At 37.4% G+C, this 22,784-nt stretch overlaps 1 protein-coding gene across 4 annotated transcripts in view; it reads right to left on the bottom strand.

Annotated features, from left to right (window-relative positions):
* Positions 1 to 22,784, bottom strand: part of LOC149557367 (uncharacterized) — a 321,202-nt gene that overhangs the window by 279,720 nt on the left and 18,698 nt on the right. The gene's annotated exons all lie outside the window — the stretch shown is intronic.

The following is a 22,784-nucleotide window of genomic DNA, read 5'->3' as shown; positions in this document are numbered from 1 at the left end:
CTAGTGTTAGCAGCAGCATAATGTCTTAGGCTGAGGGTAGTTCATCCAGGCCTCCATTTATCTCGGTTGCAAACCATGTTAGTGTAGCAAGGGAGAAGAATTAGAAACATTCCATCCCCGGCCCAAACAAAGGAGTAGTTATAAGTTGGCATTGTGTTGTTAAACATAGTGGGGGAAGTATTAACAGGTTGAAATATCACCTTGCACATATATCAAGGCATGATGCAAAACCAAGCTAACGAGCACCCCAAGATGTTGCACATGAAATGCAAGCTCGTTTAGAGGGAAATGAAGAGAAAAAAGCATTAAGAAAGAAGCAACAAGAAGAAATGCCAAACTTAGGTGGAGAGACCTCTTCAAGTCTTGGTTCTCCATTATCTACATCTAGTAGTGGTGTTGCGAGTGTGACTATTGGGTCTCAGATTTACAAGAAGAAATCCACAATAGACTCCCTTTTTGTTCCACGTGTGACTCTGGCTGCCCAACCATTCACTTGAGAGCATCAGTTGGAGTAAGGAGAAGCATGAAGTTGCGAAAATGGCTCTTGGGGATTCTTTTTCTACAACCACCTTCCATTTAATGCAGCAAGGTACTCTTATTATTTTAATTTTTATCTCATTTTTCTTGCTTTCAAGACTCAAGAATATGCCTCATTTATTATATTAATTTTTAAAATTGAAAGTAAAACTTAATAGTATACTTAATATGTTTATTTAATTTGTCTTAAGTCTCCTTATTGGCAAATTGTAATAGATGTTACTATTTGTGGTCCAAGGTTCAAATCCCCTAATGATGAGGACCTAAAAGATCTTATTCCGACTTGAAAGGTGGCTCATATAAAAGTTGCAATTTAGGAGCAGTGTGAGGTATGAAGGAAGGGTTGCACCATCATGACTAATGGTTGGACTGACAAAAGAAATAGAACATTGCTCTCCTCATCACCTAATTGTGGACTATAGAGCTTGTACTTACTAGTAGTAAACAATTGATTTAGTGATTTAAGTTTTTAAATTATGATTGGACTAAATTGTATTTTTTTCTCAAGTGCCACAATGTTTTTGAAATCAATTGATGCTTTAGGTAAAACAAAAAATCGTTAAGTATCTTTGTGAGGGATTGTAGGAAGTGTTGAAGGAGGTGGATGAGGAGAATGCAGTACAAATAGTCACAGATAATGCAGAAATTTATATTGTTGCAAGCAAACTTCTTATGGAGAGGCATTGCACTTGTTGTGGACCCCTAGTGTCGCTCATTGCATTGACCTTATGTTGGAGGATCTTGGTAAACTTCCCTAGATAAAAGCATATGCAAAGCAAGGAAGGAGTATTTCTAAATTCATATATAATCATGCTTGGGTCATCTACCATATAAGGAAGTGCACAAATAAAAAAGAGTTGTTTTGTCTAGAGGTCACCTAAATTGCAACGAATATTATCATGTTGCAATCCTTGCTTCAGTCCAATGTCAATTTGAAACGCTTGTTTGTAAGAAGCGGACAAAATCATGATATGTGAAGACCAATCCAAGGAGTGAGAAGCCTCATCGGATTTTTATGAGGGGCTTTTGCCAACCAACCAAGGAGACTGTGCAAGTAATTTTCCTTCTTGTTCTCATTTCCATTTCATTTCATCATTTTTGTTTACACAAGTTTATGTTCATTGTTCATTTGTAAAAGTAAAACTTAAAATTTAAAGCTTAATGTTTCAACTTTCACAATGATTGCAGTTCATAGAGTCTTTAGTTATAACTAAATGTCCCAACGTCCTCCAATACCATACTCAAACTCCATAGACCGATATTGTTATTGTTGATGCATAGTTATTACTATTTCCTACCGGCCATACATTCCTCAAACTACTAAGTTCTTAGTTGCATCGTATGCCATGTAAGAGGGGAATCTGTACATACCTATCTTAAACCTCCTATTCTCCCTTTTGCCTTTGAAGCTTCACATTCCTATAGATCAACATATCAAATCACTAAAATACTGAAGTAAAATGTGAGTACTAGGTTTTGCATCCAGCCTCACTATTTTCCTTAAGGGGTTTCGTCCTTAGGAAATATCCAGTCGCATTCAAGCAACCGATTAGGATTTGAATAATAAAAAATATTTATGGTCTCCATCCCAATGAAGCTCCACGCTTTTATAACCTCGATATGAGGGAAGACACAAACAACTAGGCAATGTGGGATTAAAAGCCAATTTCGTCTTTTAGTCACTTAAGTAACTTTATAACTTTATAACATTAAAATATTTAAATAAATCACTAAAGTCACTTGAACTTTAAGATCTCTTGAAATACTTATCTGATTGTCATGCCGTCTAAAACAAGAATCTCCGCTCAAAATTCCCCATGTGACCAAATACACTTTCTAAAAATATAAAGGGTCCATCTCTATTACCCCTAACTTACTATACATAGTAAGTATGGCAAATGGAGTCCAAATGACATCGAATGAAGGCCAAATCCATAAATCGCTGAATGTTGGAGATGAATCAATCCTCAGAAGACCCTCTAACCATCCTTATTAGCCTACGAGGATCCAATATTAAGCTAATCCTTGAAATTATGATGCTAACAACCAATGGGGACATTACAGAATATGTAAGATTTTCTCATAAGAGTCAATGTTGAAGCCAAAAAGAATATGGCTTGGATCAAACAAAAGCATATACATTTTCTATCTACCTTCCTTGTGGTGGCTCATGAACCCAAGTTCATCCTTGCATGAATCTAACATTTTGATGCAACCTTAAGAACTATCAAGGACTACAACAACAATACCATCATTAATCTTGATCCCGAGACTATTAATCGATGTTGCTCACACTCCATTTGTTACAAACATCACTAGACAGAAAGCCTTTTAGTGGTGGAACGAAGATAGTTCTTACTGCATAAAATTCATTAACGACAACTGGCTGATCCAAAGGAGGCCCAATCTTTCCAGGTGGCCTAAAGGCATGTGGAGGTCAGAATTCAAGGAGAAGATCAATGATCTTATCACATTGCTTAGCCGCCTAGCAGGGCTCAAGGATTCAAATTTTTCATATTCTTTAAGTAAATAAAATGTCATGTCCCCTTTTTGGAGGTAATTTGATTTAATTAATTTAATTAATTAAGTTGTCCAAAATAATGAATATTTTGTGAGGATGACTAATTAATTATTTTAATTAAATAAATAAGTGGTATTAAGTTAATTATTTATAAAGTTATCAAATAAACAAATATTAAAAGGTAACTTTATATTTAATTAATTTAATAAAGTGACTTGAATTATAATATATTTTATAAAGTCACTTAATAAATAAAATAATGTTCTAGAAGTTTCTGGAGAAACTGGAGAAAAAAGAATAAATAGGCATTCTGGGCTTCATTCTCAGAAAGCAGATTTGATGTTGTTATTGTTGTTGTTTCACTTTGTGGAGCCTATGGTTTCTGCAGATTACTTCTTTGTCATAGGAAACGAAAACTTCCTAATGATAGCAATTTTGAGGGTGTGAAATATCACTTGAATTATTGCAGTTGGGAGGAAGATACTTCAATCTTCTATTTGTGCTACATTGAGAAAAATATTTGAGTACAAAAAACAGTCTGAAAAAGCAATCCGAAAAAGCAGTCCGAAAAAGAAAAGCGAAAAAGCAGATCCGAAATAGCAAAGCAGAAGAGCAGCATTGGTGAAAATTATTAAAGCCATTTACAATCAGGTTCTTTTGGATATTTCATGCATTTTTTATCATTTAGATGCATATTAGAAGGTAAGGCTATAGGTGAAAGTTCGTAACGGATTTAAGCATTATTCTTGCCAATGTAAGCCAAGAGTCTTGCCCATTTCATACTAGCATTGTAGTTGACATTTTATGTGCAATAAAGGAGACATAAATTGCTGGTCTGATATAATGTAATTGAATATGTATTTATCATTCATGATCAGCTTATTAGTTTGCATGCCAATTGTTCGACAAAATGTCAATTGGCTGTAGGTTCTCTTTTTGGCATAAATAATATTATAATTCTGCATACCAAGTGTTTGTATTAATGCCACTTGGCTATAAGTGCATTAGCGCCATCATAGGTTACATCCAAAGTGTTTGTCAAAATTACTATTTGCTGTAACAGCATATTGCAAGTAGTTTTTAGTACATATATGCATTGAATATTGTCAAAATAAGTTGCACATTCATGTTAGGTCATTGTGTAGTCAATTTTGAGTCTTCTTGCAAAAAATTCTCACTGATGCAAATTGAAGAAAAGAGTCATTGAAGCAAACTGAAATACTATATCAGTCATATGACCCTTGTATGCAAAGTGTCTTCTTGAGCCTTTATCAGCATTTTGGGATCAAATTGGAGCAGGGACATTACAATGGTATCAGAGCTATTGACCTACCATCCTATTGGGTAGATTGGACATTGAAACAGTTAGTTAATCATGTTTACTTCAAGTATCCAGAAGCAGTGGAACAAGGATATGAAGAAGCTTAAACAAAATTTGAAAAGGTTGGATGAAAATCAAAAAAGGATGAATAAATTGATGGTTTCCATATTTAAGAGGACTACATCACAGAACAAAGAGAAAGAGGAACAAGAGGTCTCTACAAGTGAGGTATCTAGAAACCTCTACAAGGAGTTTGCAGCAGTTGGTGACCAGCATATAGCCAAATCTAGGAAGGACAAAAATCAGACCAACTCGGAGGAAGATGTTGGGCACACAATACTTCAAGAGGACTTCAAGGATAAAGTTAGAGATATTCTGCATGGTTTACACATTTTGAGGAGCCAACTAAAGATGAATGAGGATGAGGTAGAGTCTGAGTGGCAAGAGTTTGTTTTAGCCAGGGCTACCTTGTTAGTTGAGGGAGTTACTTTGTCAGTGACCCCTGATGATATTTGTCAGGATCTAAACTCTCAGTTAGTTGCAGAGGACGAGGGAGCTGGAGATTGTGATGATGAGATAGTTTCAGCAGTAGCTTCTTCGAAGATAGATAAGGATGAGTCCGATGCTTGCGTTTAGAGTGTGGAGGTGTACTCAGATGTAAGTACACTGAGCGTTGGTGATCTTGAGGGGAGTTTGTTTGGTTCAGCTTTCTCTCATAGTGTGGACAGCGTATTCGAGACGGTTCATAGGAGGCCCGTAGTGCAGAGTCACCATGTGACCGACCAGTTGAGAGTTGGCGAGAGAGATATCACTACTGCTCTTGAGCATTTTGATACCGCTCGTCAGTTGTTGGCCGTTTGTTACATCCCAATTTTTGACATAGCTTGAAATATAGACGTTGAGGTTCACATGAAGTCAGTTGGCAATTTAATTTGATATAATCTAGCAAAATGGTACGATAGTTAGTCGTTATGATTTCAAGTGAAGATGACATGTTAGTTGATCGTTAATCGCGAATTCATGGAATTAAGATGAAAGGTTAACTGATATGATTATTTATAATATATAATTTAATTGCGAAGAACTTCCTTGCAAGAAACATGTCAAAGGGGTGGAAGCATTGTCAAAAAGGAATTAGGCACGAGAACATCACCATCACTGAGCAAACGGGTTGAGGACCTAGCAACTTGAAACAGGATACATCTGTGCGACCCGCATGAGTTATTAAGGAGACAATATAATAAAAACATAAAATAAATTAAATTAAAATATAATGCATACCTTTAGAGATTTATTATTGAATTTCCTTATTTTATCATTATAATAAACACTTAAATACGATCACATAAATATAAAAAAGAAATGGCACAAATAAATTATAATTATATAATTTAATGATGTCACCTCATTGATATACATATATGAACGTATATAAGAGCATATTATAATAATAAAATAAAGAAAAACTCTTCAACTCCTTTTTATTTTCTTTCCCTCTTATTTCTTTTCCTTTTTATAATTCAAATTTATGAAATATCTAAATAGCTTCTTGATAACCGATGGAAGCCATAAGGTCACGGCTGGCTATTAAAAGAACATCTTGAATCGATTTGAGACATCCTTCTTCCCTTCCGTATTTTCTCTATTTATTTCCCAGTTAGCTACTTCTTGATATCGAGCCCAGTAATCAACGTTTCCAGTATGAAATCATTCCTAGCTCCACAGCCCGATTTATCTCTGATTTTCTTTTCCTTTAAAACCAATCTCGTTAGGATTTCCGAACAGACATTATACAGTGAGAGGTCAAGCAATCCGGCCGGCAAAAAGAGGAATCGAATCAGCATTCAAGTCACATTATTTCTTGCTGATTAAATTCAGTCGGCTTCCATATTTTTCTATTTCTGAATTTCAGCAGTGCTTGTAGGAATTGTTTATCATTAAAATACTTGTAGTTGATTAATATTATGAACAGAGAAGTGAATAGAAGGAGTAGTTGGATACACAACTTCCCTCCATAATCAGTTGTATAAACAGATTGATATATTGTTTCTTGATTTAAATCGAATAACCCTGATAATACTGCAATATTGAATTTAGAAGGAAGGAGTTCTTTGTAACAGGTCACGTGAGTTATACCATATCCATTTCTTTGCGTATACAATCTGTTTACCTTTGTTTTTCTCGCTGCTATACCCAAGTCAATGTTCAGTCATAGTGTTAATATTGCCGTCCAAATTATGTAATGATTGAATGGAAAATGTGTGAATAAGTATAGCTTCTTAGTCGGATCATCACAGGGTGTGATATCATGTCTCCAGCAGTAATATTAACCATGTGTTTGTCACAGTCATAGTTATGGAAGGTGAAAACTATAATGATAACCTTAAGTCAATGTTCTCATCCGAATCTATTCTATTTCTTTTTATATCTTATGCAAAAGTGTGAATAATATCATGATGTCCAAACACCAAAGAATTCACTGGCAAGGATGCCATTGATGGTGAAAAGGTGAAAATCGAGATAAAGTGGATACAATCTCTTATGCACCTAGGACTCACCAGCATGGTGAAGATTACCTGCAAGAATCAAGTTTTAAATTAGATAACTATGAAATGATCATAAAGAATAGCTCATGCATGATCTTGTTAATTTAATCTCCTGCTGGTCAAGTCGAGGGGTGTGGTCAAACACTGGGATGATCAGTAGATGACAGATGTTCCAAATCCAATTCCGGGTAGAGAGGGCCTTTCTAGTTAGAGATTGTGTGGGGATAAAGATGAGGTCCAAGGTTGGGTGGTTAAGCCCCTAACAATGTTTTCACCTCACTTAAGTTGTCAGACATGCGTTAGACAGAGATAAGCTGTGCATTCAATTGTTTATCAGAAACAGGTACTATCATTTTTACTTATGACGAGGTAAGATTGAATTGAGTTAAATTCATTATTATCAATATTTTACACTTGGAATGATTTGTGAATTGTTTTTATTTATATCAATATTGAATATAAGTATTTATCTAATCTTAAGAAAATTGTCACAGATAAGTAATCAGAAGGAAAAGAAATCCAAAGCCCTAATTGATTTGGTGACAGCTGGAACCTTAAATGATACAGTGGTACTAGAAGCCCTAGCTGAATCCATGGTATTGAAAGCCCTAAGTGAGATAGTGATATCAGATGTCCTAACTGAACTGAAGGTAAACAATGCCCTAATTGATACAGTGGTATGTGATGCCCTAATTTAAAATATAGTGGTATTTAATTGAAGTTATCATTTGATTTTTGAGATAGTGGTTTTTAGAAATCGTTATAGTGTATTTGTGAACTAACTCAGATGGTTGCAAAAGCATCCTTAGTTTGATTTCAATCTCAGTTTTCCAAGGTATGTGATTTTTATTTTCTATAATCATTTAATTTGATAGTATTTCAAGTATTTAGTTAAGAAAATTTTGTTTAATTGATTTTAACGATATATCTTATTCACATGAACATGAAATGATATAACTGTCTTCCTAAGAAATGAAGTATAACTGTATTCTTTGAGTATGTGGAATGTTAAATTAGACCCGGGAAAATCCGAAATGTTACACCATTACTGGTTGGGGTGCTATGACAGATGAGTCCAATGATGGTTACTTTTCTTTGGCAGAGGTTCATGCCTTGCATGAAGCTATCAGGGTTTTGAGATGGGATTACTTACAGTTGGTAGCCGACTGTGATCACCTAGTTGAGTGGGGGAGTACAGCCTATGAGGCACTCTTGGATCGTGAGGAGGAGGTGAGTGAGCTTACCCAAGAGCTCACAACGACTACTGAGGCTTTGGAGGTCACGAGATCTATAGGAGTCGCAGTTTCAGTTAGAGGAGGTGACCATGGAGTTGAAGCATTTGCGGTCTACACCAGCCCCAGACCCAGTTCATTTGTCTATTGAGGTGGTTGGTGGTGAGTACGCTCCTGCAGTTGTTACTGAGGAACATGTTGTTGGGGCCGACACACATGTTCAGGATTTGGGAGTACCTGGTCCTGATGAGTTTGGGATACCAGTGGAGTCAAGTCTCCAGATTGATTCTTCTCGCACAGATGATAGTGTAGTACAGTTGGTCATGCCACCTTTACAGAGGGATCAGTTGTGGTGTGCGGGGGAGTATGTTGATGCTTCCTCGTATAATTTTTACTACACTGAACCGTTCATGGAGTATTTGTTGGATAGTGCAAGTGTTCGTTTGGACTCGCATAAAGTGTCAGAAGGTGTTCTCATCCGAGATACTAGTGCTATTCGTAGATTGGTTGGGGAGATTATAATGATCCTTTCTACTATGCTACCTCACAAAGATTTTGAGGTGGGGTTTGTTGAGCGGATTGCACAGGGTCCTATCCAACCTACAGCCACTAGAAGTCAAAGATTGGAGCCATCTGCAGATTCCCAGTTCAGTGATGGTGAGCCAGTAGCGGAGTTTGGGGGTTCCTACCGACATTATACGGTGGGATACGCTCATCATTTTTCTTTTGACCTAGCGATAGAAGATTTGATTTCACGCAGGTGTAGATCAGCTCCAGTTTCTTACCATCCATTATGGGATGGATTGGCACCATCTTTTGTTGATGGAATTGGCAGTTGCAAGTTACACAGCCTACATTATCGACACACCCAGGATAGTTTATCAAAGATTGAATTTGGCGGCAGTGACTCAGGTACCTATGGCTGTTGTCATATCCATAGTGCAGTTGGGTGTGAGTGTCAGTTAGACAGGGACTTGAGTTTTGACAGAGTCGATGTTTCAGTTGGCTTGAGTTCCGCAGAGTGGTTTCTTCTATTGGCATCTACAGTTGGTCTTCAGATGATTTTATCAGTGATGTCAGTTGTTTGGGTGTTGAGTGCAATTTCTTAGTTGCTGATTTTTGTACTGTTGATGCTGATGATTTCTTCACAAGAGTATGGTGAGGATTGGGACATTACACAGGTTTTCACTTGGGATCCAAGTGGAGGAGAATGGTACTTGTTGAGATTGCTTGGGGACAAGCAATTCCAGGGGGGGGCAGACTGTCATGTCTTCTTTTTGGAGGTAATTTGATTTTATTTATTTAATTAATTACGTTGTCCAAAATAATGAATATTTTATGAGGATGACTAATTAATTATTTTAATTAAATAAATAAGTGGTATTAAGTTAATTATTAATAAAGTTATCAAATAAACAAATATTAAAAGGTAACTTTATATTTAATTAATTTAATAAAGTGACTTGAATTATAAAATATTTTATAAAGTCAATAAATAAAATAATGTTCTAAAAGTTTCTGGAGAAAGTGGAGAAAAAAGAATAAATAGGCATCTTGGGCTTCATTATCAGCAAGCAGATTTGATGTTGTCGTTGTTGTTTCACTTTGTGGAGCCTAGGGTTTCTGCAGATTACTTCTTTGTCATAGGAAACGAAAACTTCCATTTGATAGCAATTCTGAAGGTGTGAAATATCACTTGAATTATTGCAGCTTGGAGGAAGATACTTCAGTCTTCTATTTGTGCTACATTGAGAAAAATATTTGAGTACAAAAAGCAGTCCGAAAAAGCAATCTGAAAAAGCAGTCCGAAAAAAGCAGTCTGAAAAAGCAGTTCGAAAAAGCAATCCAAAAAAGCAGTCCAAAAAAAGTAGTCTGAAAAAGCAATCCGAAAAAGCAAAGCAAAAAAGCAGATCCGAAATAGCAAAACAGAAAGGCAGCATTGGTGAAAATTATTACAGCTATCCACAATCAAGTTCCTTTGGATATTTCATGCATTTTTTATCATTTAGATGCATATTAGAAGGTAAGGTTGTAGGTGAAAGTTTGTAACAGATTTAAGCATTATTCTTGCCAATGTAAGCCAAGAGTCTTGGCCATTTCATACTAGCATTGTAGTTGACATTTTATGTGCAATAAATGAGACATAAGTTGCTGGTCTGATATAATGTAATTGAATATGTATTTATCATTCATGATCAGCTTATTAGTTTGCATACCAATTGTTTGACAAAATGTCGATTGGCTGTAAGTTCTCTTTTTGACATAAATAATGTTATAATTCTGCATACCAAGTGTTTGTATTAATGCCACTTGGCTATAAGTGCATTAACGCCATCATAGGTTGCATCCAAAGTGTTTGTCAAAATTACTATTTGCTGTAACAACATATTGCAAGTAGTTTTTAGTACATATATGCATTGAATATTGTCAAAATAAGTTGCACATTCATGTTAGGTCATTGTGTAGTCAATTTTGAGTCTTCTTGCAAAAGATTCTCACTGATGCAAATTGACGAAAAGAGTCATTAAAGAAAACTGAAATACTATATCAGTCATATGGCCCTTGTATGCAAAGTGTTTTCTTGAGCCTTTATCAACATTTTGGGATTAGATTGGAGCAAGGACATTACATAAAAGTAGGAAGATAACATGTAAAGAGCAATTATGTTATAAGATAACATGTGCTTGTACAACCAACTCATGTAGTCAAGTTGCAATTGCATTAGGCATGCAACTTTGAATATGTCAAATTAGTTAGGTAGACGTTTCTTAGAGAATAAGTCAAGGTGGGTAAGGATTTCTCCTTTTCCCTTCACCTTTCTCTCTCATATTTTCCTATATAAAGGAGGGAGCTCATTGTAAATAATTATCTTTTGGCAAGGTAAGAAAATTTTGTCAATTTGTATATACACTCTAAGACTTTGAGCTTAGATGTAAATCTAAATTGCTTTCAATAAAAGAGGCAACTTGCTTCCAAACTTTGTGTTAGCTCAAGGTGTTATTTGACGAAATTTTCTAAATATTGATTGTGAGTTTTGGAGCTTTGGTCAAAAGGGATTTGAATTAATTGTGCAGACTTTGAGCTGCCTATTACATTCAGAGTCAATTTGAACTATTCAAAAAATTGTTTGGTAGAAGGACAAATTATAATAGATAGTAGTGGCTGTAATCACTTAAATTTGAAGACTTTGGGCTTCAATTGTAAGTGTTTTTATTGAATTTAAGAGTATCAAGTAAGAGATTTTGTGTCTTATTGATTATTATGCTTGAATCTTCATTCGAGACAAATGTGGAGACTTTAGGTTCCTGTTTTTTGTTTCACAAAATATAAAAAGTAAACTATTGCCCCTAGTGTTGTTCTTATGTCAATTCTAGGGTCACCGGTATTATCATAGCAATAAGGCACTTTTTGTTAAGTTGGAAAGTTATAGTTGTATGCAAATCATTCCTAAAAAAAGAGGATTTTTTGTAATTTCAATTAAGTTCATGTTGAAGCCACCTACGGTAAGAAGGAAGCCTCCCTTATTGCTGAAAGGAGAGAGAAATCTCATGAATGTTGCCTTAAGTCACAATTTTCTAAGTCATAGTTAATGACGTACAAAATTTTAGCCAACAGTTTTTGGTGACCTTGCTAGGGATACGACGTGCATTTGAAAGCATCACACTTTTGTTTGAACCACACTTGTGTCATTTTTTACTGTAAATTTTCATTGCTATTTATTTTTTGTAGTTATTTCAAGATTTTACCGAGGACATGTACATGGCTCAAGGTCCTTGGGGAAATGCTTTTGGACCATTATATCTAGCTCTGCATCTACATGCTCTTCCTGATGGCTTGCGAAAGAATTTTCCCAAGTTCTTCAGTGATCAAGAACATCCTAATGAACATATTGGGATTTTCTACATTGCATTCAGTGTTCATGGTGTTGGATATGAGGATGTGTTTGTAAGGTTGTTCATGGAAACTCTCCAAGGTGTGGCTACTAACTAGTATTACTATTTACCACCACCTAATATCACAAGTTGGGCTACTCTTATGGAAAGGTTTAGAAGAATGATTCAAACATCTTGAAGATGCTCATGCACTATTGCCTCAATTCACTCAGCTAAAGAAGACATCTCATGTTTACCATACTGGGTAAAGAAAATAATGCATACAAATAATAGAACAGAATAGCAGATAAGAATAGCAGAACTCCTTATTATATTCGCATACACCAAGATATTACATTATGCTTCAGATGCTATGAGATCCAATCATTACAATGATCCCGAAGGGGGATATAAATACTATCTGAGGAACCTTCCTGAAGGTATCTGTTGGCCACATATAACATGTTGGCTACAATAATAGAACATTCCCGATACACAACCTGTTGGCCGATACTGACAACATACATCCCGATATAGACGGAGTACATCCTGATACACTGACGGGATGCATCCCGATACACTAACGGGATGCAACTGATACACTAACGGGATGCTCTTGACACACTAACGGGATACACCTGATACACTATTTCCTGACGACATCATCCCCTCCAAAAAGAAAAGTCATCTCTGGACGACAAATACAAAATACATTCACAAAACAGAATACATTAACTGACTAACTACAATAAGATGGGTCTATTTCTGTCGCATCACTTTCACATTCGTTCCATGCCTACAACAATCTGGTCTCCAATCCACCTTGTATCTGTAGCCACAATACTGTCTCCTTAGTCAAACTGACCTTGATAGCCACCTGTGCCACTTTCTCTGCTTCCAACTCTGGGTCCACTGAGCCAAGTGTCGCTGTACTGCCTTCAACTAGATGATCAACTCCTCTTAAGCTCTCCATGCATCCACCAAGACAGCTTCACGGCCAACACCTACTCCAAGTGCCTCAAAGCGTATCACCCTTCTCACAAGGCTTGCTCTGTTGTTCTCTCCACCACTGGTACACAGACACTCAATGCCTGCAGCAGCTCCAGGTTCCATCAACCGGTCATACTTCCCACAACTGATATCCACAACGACTAGGGGTCTAGGGGGCAGCGCCCCAAGTGCGCTCCCTATCACAATACAGGGCGCCCTTCATGAATTCTTCTGCCAATAGAAATTGATATGTATACTAGTGTCGTAGATCTGTCTTTCAGCTAGTGTTATGCTTGTGGTGTCGTACTGTAGAATGCATTCGCTTGATATAAAGGTGTCATACGCTGATGCTATGCCTCCAATCTACAAGTCGTACGGTGATACATCTTCCAATCCGTGGGCAATACACTCCTTCAATCCGTACGGTGATATGTGTAGGCGAGAGTAAGATGGTCATGTCGTATAGTGTTTCAACTGGGAATGTCGTACAGTGATGAAAGTGCTCAAAATGATGTCGTACAGTGCTCACATGAGTGCCTCTAGAATTGTGTTGGTCACCGTATATACATTCCTGTTCGCTCGTATTCCTGACGCCCACTCAACATACGATGCCTAGTGTGTGTTGTTGATAGAATGTCGTACGGCACATTTCCCTGATATAGAATGTCGTATAGTGCTTCACTTGGGGATGTCGTACGGTATTCTCTGTGCAACTATAGTCAAAAACTTGTTCGGTGATATAGCCATCTACCTCCGGGAATGTGACTAATGCCTCCAATGAGAAATGACATTATATCAACTGTACGGTTCAGCATACCTTCTCACAAGATGTCGTACGGTATTCATTTCCTCTCCATTATGCCGTACGGGCTCATTTCCTCTGTACGGTGCTTTTTCTTTCTTTTCTTCTTTTTTTTTTTTTTTTGAATCAACTCTGCCCTTACTTATCTTACATATGTACAATATTTACATATATGCAGTATTTACAATCGTTCTTTTCTCAGTTGTTCATCCACAGAGGTAAATTATCATGGTAGACATTCAACTTTGACCTATTCGCTGGGTCAACCACTTCCTTTCCGTCTAGCGTCCATAACTTCATCGCTCCATTATCACCAATTTCCAATATCTTGTATGGTCCTACCCATTTGACGCTGAGCTTGCCTGGTTTGATCTCATTCCGACCATCGTACTTCAACACCCACTGTTCGAGTTGAAACCTGTTCAGTTTCAAGTGCTTATCATACCATGCTCTACGCTTGTTCTGTGTCACCTTCGTAGCCCACTATACCTGCGATCGTCGCTCATCAAGTTTATTTAAGATACACAATCTCTCCATCCAATTTTCCATAACGCCCAGTTTGTTCCTGAAGCTCAGTACCATGAACTCCTTCAGCTGCCCCTTCTGGCCGTCAATGACACCTCCACTCCGTACTGCTGCAACTTTTATTGAACCCTTCCTCTTTGTTTCTTGTGCAGACCATATGATGTGTCTTCCTTGCTGCCGACACCTTTCCACTATATCTGTGGTTCGATGTAATATTTTCTTTCTATGCAGTCGTACGATGGGATCTTTTCTTCTTCTGGGTTCATACTGTGTTCTTCCCTTCAGCTTCAATCGTAACCGCCTTTCCTTCTTCTGCTTCTCTATATTCCTTCAGACATTCATTTCCTTCTTCTTTCTTATCTTCGTCAACCCTTACCATATTACAGCTCGGAAAGAGCTCGTAATCCTCCATCTGCTAGTGAAAAAGGCCATTCAACGAGTCCCAATCGTCCTCACTCGACCCTCCTTCCAGTCTCAATACTCCCTCTTCATCTGGTTCCATTCTCTTCTTCCCCTCGTCATCCTCTCCACCTTCACCTTCGGAATCCAACGACGTTGCCTCCTCACCTACAATTTGTGTGTGTAGATCAATGATGTATTTCCGCCCTTTGCTTTCAAGTGATAAAGTATTTTTCTTCCAATCATGTTTCGCCTTGGCTTATATCAGCCACCCCCAGCCTAGAATGGCATCATATCCTTTTCGCTTCAGTGGGATCACAATGAAGTCGAGCAGGAACGGCTATGTTCCGATAGTGACTGGTTGTGCCATTAGGACTCCCAACGGTTTGATCCTGTGCTGGTCGTCTGTTAGCAACTGGAATGTAGGTGGCCACAATGTCGACTGCCCCAAACTCTTCCAGGTATCCTTTGGTAACAGATTGACACCAAACCCTCTGTCCACGATCGTGTCCGTCAACACAGTCCCAAGAATGCCCATTTCGACAACTATTGGATAGCATCCGAATGAAAGCACTAACAGCATCGAGTCTTCCGCACTTGCGCCCCCATGTTTCTCCTTTTCTTGCACTGTTGGTTGCTTAGCAATCAGAGCTATATTCGTGAGTGCCATACGGAGTTGAGGCATAGTGAGCAACAGATCATTTATCCTGACGGGTACCTCAATTTGCAATATTTGTCGTACAATGTTCTATTCTGTGCAGTTCCGTACGGAGGTACCAAGCGTGTCCTTCAAGTGTGCCATTTCTACCAGCGTTGCTCTTTGGATCTCTGCCCAAGCTTCCTCCAGTCTCTTCTTTTCCTCCGTCGGATCGGGGTATAGCTTCGCCTGCTTCCGAGTGATTTCCAAAACTTCTTCCTCGTCCGTCCCGATGGTAATCAAGTTTACTCCAGACTTCAGGCACTTAGCATCATCATGATCGCCAGGTCCACACCATCGGCATAGCAACTTCGATGTGTTCTTCGTTGTGCACTCTCGGGCGAAGCGACCCCATAGATTGCATGCACAGCATTGGACTATCGGTCGGCCATTCGCATCATACTGGATTTGATTCCTCCCGCCATTATTGTTGTTGCTGCTATTGTTGTTGTTTTGACCGCGCCAATTATTTCTGTATCCTCCCGACGTGGCACCCTCCGTACTATTGTTCCCGCTCCCTCCGGACGCGGACACTTCCTGTGTCAGGAACACTTGCTGCAGTGTTCTTGTTTTCAGGTTGAAAGGGCATTCCTTTACCGAGTGTCCCAAAATCTAGCAAATCTCACAAAATTGATCTTTCGAGCAGGATCCCTTCGTAGGGCCTTCTTTCTTGCACTCCGTGCACCATAGCTCATTGCCCTTAGTCTCCTTGTTCATGTTCTTGAACTCCATCATCCAAATCATGTCCTTCTGGAGGGCGCAAACCTTCTTGCTGCTGCCTTCATCATCGCTGCTATCTTCTCCTGAAGACGCATCATCATCTGAATCGGATGAACTATTCTTCTTCTTCTTCTTGGTCTTCTGCTCACTTTCTAAGTTCATTGCTCGGTTGTATGCTTCAGTGTATGTCGATGGTGGCACGATCTTCATTTTCTTTCGCAGCTTTGGGTGAAGGCCTTCAATGAACCATCTTTTTTGTAACCCATCAGCCGGCTTATTCTCCATCTTATTGATCAAGTCCTTCAACTTCCCCGCGAAGACTCGGACTGTTTCATTCTTCCCCTGCTTAGTATTGAATATCTCCGCTACAATTTCATTATTGTCGCGCAAGAGTTGAAATTATGCGATGAACTCCTTTTTAATGTTATCCCAACTGTTTAACTTTTGTGGATCGATATCAGTAAACCAATCAATTGCAACATCCCATAGGGTTGCCGAAAATTGCCTCATCCATTCGTTTGTATCCGTTATGCCATTGGCCCTCCAAATCATTTCATAGGGTTTACAATGTCGGATGGGATCAACTGCTCCATCACCATCAAATTTGGGTAACTTCTCCTTTGGTCCCGCCATCTCGACGCTTGGTATCCCGACGCTCACACTTGGTATCTCGGCAGCTATGCTATTTGGTGAAGAAGAGTTCGTTAAGCGAATATGTTCCTTCTGGAAGTGGATCTCGAACGAAGAGTTCACTCCACGCTCTTCCTCCTTCGGCACTCTGAGCCATGCGAGTCAATGCTCTTCCGTCTGGATTGTCTTCCTTCAGCGAACACCAATTCAAAAACTCCTCCCTTGCCTCTTCCACCAACTCTACCTGCTGTCGAGTCTCCTCCAATAATGCTTCCGCGCTTCTGCATCCATCGGCAGCAATCTTCTGGAACCTCCTGCATTCGGCTTGCTGCGCCAAAATTAGATCTCCGTGTGCTGTGTGTATTTCGTCATTTTCCTTTAGTTTGTTCTTATTCTTGTTCAGCTGATTCAGCATTACTCTTCATTCGCCTGCCGTTCCAAGTCCATTGGGCAATGGCACCAAATGTTTACCGTACTAGGTAAAGAAAATAATGCATACAGATAATAGAACAGAATAGCAAATAAGAATAGCATAACTCATTATATTCGCATACGCCAAAGAATTATATTATGCTTCAGATGCTATGAGATCCGATCATTACAATGATCCTGAAGGGGGATATAAATACTATCCGAGGAACCTTCCCGAAGGTATCCATCGGCCACATACAACATGTCAGCTACAATAATAGAACATTCCCGATACACACCCTGTCGGCCGATACCGACAACATACATCCTGATACAGACGGAGCACATCCTAATACACTGACAAGATGCATCCTGATACACTAACGGGATACATCCTGATACACTAACAGGATGCACCCAATACACTAACAGGATGCTCCTAACACACTAACGGGATACACTCGATACACTATTTCCTAACGAAATCTCATATGCCTATGGGTGAATTTGTTGTTTCTTTCAACAAATTGACACGAAGAATTTCAATTGTTGCTCAGCCTACGGCCACAAATTTGAAGTGTTTCTTTGTCAATGCTCAAATTCCAAAAGTCAATTTTCTATTAAGAAGAGAAGCCTCAACTACTCTTGCAATTGCACAGAGTCACAGAAAAATTGGCAATTGAAATTGAAGATGATTTTTTCTTGCTAGAAAAATAAGCATTGAGGCAAGTGGGTTTGAGGAAAGCTATCTTCCTTCTATTTCATTTTCCTCCATCACAAGGACAGATCCTGCAATGCAGAGGTTAGCAAATGAGTTGCTTGCCCTCAAAAAGTAAATAGCTCAAGGCATGTTCTTTTCTCCACATGAAGATGTACAAACGAGGCCTCTTCTAACCGTTGCCTGTAGTTTTATTGTTGGTGTAAATCAACAAAAGTTAGTTTCATCAACCAAGAAGCTTGCAATCAAGGCACCATCAATAAAGGCAGCAACACATCATCTTGTATCTGAAGCTAGTGATCTCGCTATTCTCTTCCATGAAAAGGAAAAAGAAATAGCTAGCGACTCTCAAATTTGGTTTACGCAGTCTCAGAAAGCTGATGATCAAAAGTTGAGGATGGAAAGTTTTTCTTTCAATTTTCAAGATAATCATGTTATAAAAACAGAATGCAAGCAAGTCTTTATCAAGCTGAAAATAATGTATTTGTGTCTCAAAGTCATGAACTTGGGTGTACTTTGCATTAATGCCTTACCCTAAAGCTTGAAAAGGAATTTCTCATACACAATAAAGACTTTCCCAAATCAGAAGTTTGTCAACAACATGCTGAGGTATGCAATGTAGTCATATCATTACTGAAATCACATAAGCAAGGTTTTCTCGATCAGCCAAAGGTGTTGGTGATTGGTGAAGTAGTCAAGCAAGTTGCAGTTGGCAAGAAGAGTCCAGAATTTGTTCGATCAAGGGGATGTCGAATAAGACATTTGGCTTGGTTAGAGGCCAACAAAAATCTAGACATTCCACATGTACCTAAACATGAAGATACCGTTGAAGAAAAAGTCAAAGAAGCATGTTTAGTTCAGCACGAGCAATTTCAATTCATGGACCTATCTTGGAGCAACAATACACATGATTCATCTCAAAAAGGTGAATTTGTTCATCTCTTCCAAGAGGTGTTATATCAAGCATTGACATCATCGCTCCAGTTGTTCGCATATCATCTATACGAAGTTGCCTATGAACATGCCAAGTACTGCAAGTTACTGAAAAAAGGTAGTTATTTTGAACCAGTAAATGGTTTCATCTAGAAGTTGCATGATCGGCTAGTTTTAATTGGGTAGGTTTTTCTTTATTTTTAATAAGTGTTCTTGCATAAGTTTGTTTTAAACTAGGTTTGATTTCCGTTAGTCTTTTTTGAATCTTTTGTTTTTGGTCGCCTAACTCTATAGCCCAATGGAGTAGATAAAGGCACTTAGAAGAACAAATGAGGTATGTTCCCTGGTTAGAACCAACTCTTGTCCTTAATTTTGGCTTCACAAAATTGGGGCAACCATATTACAATATTTGGAATAACTAAGGGGGAGGGGGGGTGAATCAATTATCCCCAAGTCTAGATGTACAAATCAAACACTTCAAACTTCAAACTTTACCCAACAATTCACTAATCAAAATTGTTCACTATACTCCAACTTATTCATTCTATTTTAGCTCTTTGTTTTATATGTGCCGACTTGCAGAAACTTATCACAATCAACAATAAACTTAAAAACAGTAAGTAGCATAAACACACAACAAACATCCACACAATGTTTGATACTAAGATTTAACGTGAAAACCTAATTTGGGAAAAACCACCAGTAACATGCTACCACTTTTTCACTCTTCTGAAGTGAGCTCTAGTAGGAGCCAACCCTGTTAAAAGTTACAAAACACATTGTTAGGTGTGACCCTATTAAAGAATTTAATCACCTTGTTAGGAGTGGCCTTGTTAGGGAACTTTAGAACATTCCATTAGAATGTCATCTTGATTAAAGGATTTAGAAATGACTGTTAGGTCAACCTTATCAAAAGAATTTTTACAACTATCGCAATGGTTAGAAAGTAACAACAAAGCTTTGATTTGATAACATACAACTCACTTTGCAAATTCAGATCTCTATTTAGCTAAACACTAGTTCATTGATTGGACTCCATCATTCTCATCATCTCAGATCTGCTTTGCAACTCTTCAAGCAATCCTTCACCTCACAAACTTTACACTTCTCCTTGCAAGTCTGTTCACCACTTGTCTTCGCAAGTTTCCAGTCCAACAACCCTCTAAAACATATCAGATACCTCCTTAAATAGGTAACTGTGATCTTTTGTTGCTTAATCACAATCGTAGATCTTTGGGTTTACGATCAAATCCAAAACATTCAATGAATCTATCCACCTTTTTGTTCTTCTTCTCCTTCTCAACACATTTAGAAACATCTTCTTAAATCTTAGCATTTAAATCGCTCAACTAATCCTTTCCTTGCATTAAATAATACAGCTCATCAATCCTTATCGTCAACACATTTTGCTTATTTCAACTATGTTGGCCACAAATCTTGATTTTTTCTTAAATTGTTCTTTTGTTGTCACTCAGTCATTATTGTATTCTTTTGCTCGGTCTTCACTGGATCACTCGATCATCACTGAATTGTCTCGCTCGGTCTCCATTGTTCGACTTGATCGATACTATCACTTGGCAATCACTAATACTCGGCCAACATTGTTTTGCTTGGCAATGCTTAAGTTCCTTACTCTTCTACTTCAACTCCTTCATTGACCATATAACACTGATACTCGGTCATGCTTATCATTATGACTTGTTTCAACTCTGACCTTCATCCAACTATCTCCTTCACTATATGTATTGATTGAACAACACATTAGCTTATCAATTACAAACATATCAAGTGTCCATTGTAATTCCATCTCACTTACACGTCTTGACTCAACCTTTCACTAGGTCATCTTATGATCTCTTCTTTTCAAATCCTCTTCATCAATTGGTAGATATGACACTCTCCACTGTTAGTAAATGTCCCTCCAATAGGTTTGACACTTAATCTTACCAATAGGTTTGACATCAATGACAATATAACAATTGTTCCAATCAAGCTCTCAACAACGATAACTCCAAAAAACTGTACGCAATTTTCTCATGGATTCATAGGCGCATCCTCTTCATTTTAATGCATCAATGAGGTGTCATGAAGACAATTCGTTATCCCTAAATTGTACTCTATGTTGCTATATCTATATGTTCTTTTGTAGGTTTCCATGAAGTTAAATCCCCAATTGTTTTCTAATAAGAGTTTTTCTTCTCTAACAGCAAATGCTCAATTTCTGGCAAATTTTCAGGTCTTTTCTTTGTTTTTCTTTTTGTTGTTAATAGTTTTTACTCTTGTTTTTGCCTTAGGTTAATGTCCCTTGGAATCCTACTTGTTTTGAACTAACATAGTTCAAAATTGGAGTTGTCTAGCTCAAATTATAAAGGAAAAGGTGGGGTTTTCGGGACAACTACATATATTTATTAAAAGTGGGTTTTTTTATTGGCAATTGCATGATATAAAATTATATTTGATATTTAAAGTGAATTTTGATATCCATTTTCAAGTTTCAACTCATTCTGAGTTGATTTGACCATAGTTTTTATGTTTTATGAAAATTTGCCTATTTCAAGTCTATTTCCATGTTACTTTATTCAAACTATAGTGAAATATTAAATTTTATTACATGAGACACTTTAAATACATTTAAGTGGGGTTTTTATTATTCATTGCATATATCAACAAGCAAATTGAAAATCCGCTTCCAATAAAATATGTCCCAGCATCATAAAAGTGGACTTTTTAAATGCAATAACACATTTAAATGTGTATAGTGGGTTTTTTATATGCTTTTGCATATATAAATCTTATTCAATTGACTTAATTGGAGATTCTAAATCCATTTACATATGTTGTTGCACGTATAAGTTCATTTTTAATGTTTAATGCATTTAAGTGGAGTTTTTAAAACCTATGACATGCATTTTTAGAATTGTCACTTAAGTGGACTTTTGAGATCAATTTAGATGGTATTATAACATGTAAATATATGTTTAAAGTGAGTTTTCACTTAAGTAAACCAAAAGTGGCATTTTTTGACACTCTTGCGTGTGTTTTAGGTAAATAAAAACCCATTTCTATAAGCCCAAAGTAGAAGTGGCAAATTTTGACCCCATTACACGTGTTTTAAAGAACATGTATATGCATTGAAAATCCTTGTTTTTTGCTTAAAGTTCATAAGTGGCAATTTTTCATGCAATAACAGGTAGTTTTAAACATGTTTTTCACTTCTAAAAATGCATTTTAGCAAGAGTGGCGATTTAAGACCCATTTGCATCTCATTAAAACATGCAAATGGCTTCTAAAAACCCATTTTTATAGCTTGTAGTGTAGTAAAATCCAAAGAGGCAATTTTTCCAACCATTGCATATGTTTTAGACATGTAAATACAACCAATAAGTGCATTTTTACTTCATAATATGAGCTTTTTTAATCAAACAACCAAAAGTAGCAATTTTTAGCCCAAAAGCACATGTTTTTGGCTCTCAAAACTTCACTTTCTTGGGCATTTCTCATCAAAAATGGATTTTGCAGCCTTCAAGTGCTCATATCTTGAGCACTACTTGGTCATTTTTTATGATCTATGGGTCGTTTTGCCTAAAATCACCCAAAGAACACTTGAGCTACTCAAAAAGGGAGTTTGTTGAGTGTTTTCTTCATTTCTCAAGCCATCTAGGGCATTTTTTTCTCAAGAATGCTCTAGTTTTGAGCAATTCGCACCATTAATATAGCAAGTGTTGGATCAATGTAAGTTCAAAAGCATTTCCTATCCTTTCTAGCTTACATTCAAGTCTTTTAAATCACTTGATATGTTTTTTACGCCATTTTCCAAATTCTTTGCATATGGCTTTGATTCAATCAAAGGTTAATGCATTTATCGTGCATTTTATCTCTCTAACTATCTACACTTGTCCAAACTCAAACCTTAACTATTCATGAGGATTG

Source organism: Cupressus sempervirens, chromosome 5, assembly GCF_028749045.1.
Source record: "Cupressus sempervirens isolate cs-2001-9-10 chromosome 5, ASM2874904v1, whole genome shotgun sequence".
NCBI lineage: Eukaryota > Viridiplantae > Streptophyta > Pinopsida > Cupressales > Cupressaceae > Cupressus > Cupressus sempervirens.
The sequence above is the reverse complement of the archived record's forward strand: the minus strand, read 5'-3'. Positions and strand labels throughout refer to the sequence as shown.